Source organism: Urocitellus parryii, chromosome 3, assembly GCF_045843805.1.
Source record: "Urocitellus parryii isolate mUroPar1 chromosome 3, mUroPar1.hap1, whole genome shotgun sequence".
Lineage (NCBI taxonomy): Eukaryota > Metazoa > Chordata > Mammalia > Rodentia > Sciuridae > Urocitellus > Urocitellus parryii.
In genome coordinates, this window is record NC_135533.1 from 155,389,101 (window position 1) to 155,392,713 (window position 3,613).

The following is a 3,613-nucleotide window of genomic DNA, read 5'->3' on the forward strand; positions in this document are numbered from 1 at the left end:
TAGAGGCACTCACCTCGCATGTGTGAGACCCTGGGTTCGATCCTCAGCACCACATAAAAATAAATAAACAAAATAAAGATATTGAAAAAAAAATTTCTGTCTTTTCCTGGTTCTCTAATTTGGTAGGGGAAGTGGTCCATTGACCTCAACTTTCTCTGATGGTTCTAAGAAAAGTCACTGATTTTCAGTTTATTTGCCTTTTTTCTTATTGTAAGGAAAAGAGTAACGATTTCTAAGCTCTTTCATGTCAGAACTAAAATTAAAAGTCACCCCTCTTCTTAGCCTGTTACCCAGTACCCTTTCTAACAGATGCAGGTAGAAGGTCAGGTGTTCACTCAGCAGATATGGTAAGAGAAAACCATTAACTCTAGTGTCTTAGAAAAACTGGAAGAATGGAGAATTATCTTCCGCCTGATTTTACACAGACCAATGCAGACAACAGGGAGGAAGGCTGAGTCTGGGGACACATCCGCCATGTATGACCAATAATAAATCCAAAACATACGGAGACAAAAAAATTCAATTTCCTCATTCCCAACTGACAGTCAATCAAAGGATATTATCTACTTACATGAGGAAAAGCATCCAATGCCATTAGTAAATATGGGAATGTAGGGGCTGGGGATATAGCTCAGTTGGCCAAGTGCTTGCCTCACATGCACAGGGCCCTGGGTTTAATCCCCAGCACCACCAAAAATAATAATAATAATAATAATAATAATAATAATAAATATATTAATGTGCAGTAAATTAAGGAGGAAGTGTCGTTCTGGGCAGAGCTATTTTGTGCTTTTTGTTTTGTTTTTTCAGTGCTCAGGAGTGAGCACAGGTGCTTGCATAAGCCAGAGGAGCACTCTACCACAGAGCTCTACTCTCAGCCCTGCATACTCTACTTTTTTCATTCTGTTTTCAGCAAAGGGGAAATTATAAAAGCCAAATGTTGTAAAGTTGTAAAGCAATATACACTCTTTGGCATTGCTGATAGTACTGAAAACGAATACAGTGGAATCTCACTGTGACTGAAGCCAATGAGAAGATGAGTTCTGACTCGGTAATTCCATTACTGGTATTTTTTCCCCTTGAGAACAATTCAAGAGAAAAGCGATCATGTGTACAAAAACATAAATATCACCACTATTTGCTATAGCAAAAAGAAAGTAAGTCAGCTGGCTAGTGAATTTAGCAAGTCAATACAGCAGTATAATAATCCATTTTCTGATGCTAATTACACAAAATCACATGCTGGGCAAGTTTTAAAGAAAAGAGGTTTATTTAGTTCACAGTTCGGAAGGTTCAAGGGCTTGCATCTCACTGGAATCCAGAAGCAGTACAGGAGATCACAGGGCAAGATAAAGCAGGAGCGAGTGTCTATGTGTCTTCTGGTCTCCCTCCCTCTTCCTATAAAGCCACCAGATTCCATCATGGGGGCTCCATCCTGATGACTCTATCTAATCCTACTCACTTCCCAGAGGCCCCATGTCCAAACACAGTAGCCGGATTAAGTGTCCACCCTCTTAATGCTTCATGTTGGTGATTAAATGTCAACATGTGAAGCCTTGAGGAACACTCAAAACACCTCCAAACCATAGCAAACAGTAACAAAGAATTTTTAGTGTCTTCACATTACTTCTACCATGCTTTGATCTCCCTACAATTACGTAAATCCTACTCACACTTGTAAATTAAGTAGCCCTCTGTCCACTCCTCTGAATTGACATCTCCTGTTCTCTTGTTCCATCTGCCAGGAAGTCCCTGGAAAGCCCACCATATGGCCTGCTTATTCTTCATCTGCCTGCCACCTTCCTCAGGCTCTGGTACAAAAAACAGCTGCAAACAAAAGCCTGATGCTCCAAATGTGGTCCAGAAACCAGCAGCCTATCTATTACCTGGTCATAGATGCAGATTCTGCAAGGAGGAAAATGGGGACTTAATTAAAAAGGGTTTCAGGTTTGCAGGAAGTGTTTTGGTGGGGCTAGGGGTTTAGCTCAGTTGTAGAGCACTTACCTATCAGGCTTAAGGCCCTGGATTCATCCTCAACACTGGTGGGTAGCCGGGAGTTGGAATGTGTTCTGGAGGGTTTTTTTGGTGGTGGTGGTGGTGGGTTTGTTTGTTTGTTTGGTACTGAGGATTGAACCCAGGGGCACTTAACCACTGAACCACCTCCCCAGCCATATTTTTTATATTTTATTTACAGACAGGGTCTTAGGGCCTCTCTAAGTTGCTGACACTGGCTTTGAACTCGTGATCTTCCCGTCTCAGCCTCCCAAGCATGATGGTAAATTTCATGTCTTTTTTTTTTTTTTTTTTTTTTGTGTGTGTGTGTGGTACCAGGGATTGAATCCAGGGGCATTTGATCACTAAGCCACACTCCCAACACTTTTTTAAAAAATTTTATGTCATATGTCTTTTATCACGGTTTAAAATTAAAAATGCAGAATCTCAGGTGGCCCTCCACATTTACCATTTTAGTGTCTACATTTTAATAAGATCTGCAAGTGATTTGTTAAAGCTTTGAGAAACCCAGTACATTTGGTGCAGAGCTACTCTGCAGATATAAATTCCTATAATTAGTCAACTATCTCTAATTAAAACATACAGTTTGAGTAAAAGCTATGGAAAAAATATAATTTATTTTTCTCCCTCACTGTGGAAGGCAGGTCCTTTTCTTCTCTCCTTCATTTACTGGAGAAATGGAGAAATCAAGTGGCAGCTGGCAGGCTCCAAGGACAGCATGATACCATGGTAACTGCTTCCATCAATAACTTAATTTCATCTATTCTCTTACATCTTTCCTCTGTCCTAAAGCAGGAGATTTTTTTAATTTGGGAAGAACATAAGATGACTTGCAGTTGTTATGGCAACGGCACCTGCATACTTCCTAATGGGTTTTAATATCATGAAGGAAACTATTAGGGAAACCATAGAAGTTTAGAACTCAAGGGGAACGCAACGTCTTCATCCCAGCCCCTTACATGGCCAAGCAGACCCCCGGTGCCTGAAGAGATTAAGTTCTCTGTCTTTGGAACAGTTGTCCTGTCAGCTTGAATTCAAGTTCCACGTAAATAAACTCTTCCGTCCTGACTGACCCAGGGATTCTAGGCAGGATTTGGGGATGGAAGGCCAGCTGGGAGATGCTTCAGGAGAATTGGTTTAGGTATCTTTCTGCCCCCACAAAATTGAGTGTATTTGTCTTCTAGGGCCACCATGACAGAGTACCACAGATTGGTGACTTAAACAATAGGGATTACACAATTCTAGAGTTAGAAGCCCAAAATCAGGATGTCAGCAGGATTGACTTCCTCTGAGGCCTCTCCTAGTTGTATAGATGCCATTTTCTCATGGCATGATCTTCACATGTCTTATTCTTGCATATATGTATTTCATTCTTTGGTTTTTGTTTGTTTGTACTAGGGACTGAACCAATGAGTTATATCCCCACTCATTTTTATATTTTATTTTGATACAGGGTCTTGTTAAATTGCTGAGGCTGGCCTTGAACTTGTGAACCTCTTGCCTCAACCTCCCTAGTTGTTGGGATTACAAGCAAATGTACCACTATGCCCACTCCTAATCCCTTCTTATAAGGATGCTGGTCATATTGGATTAAGGGCAT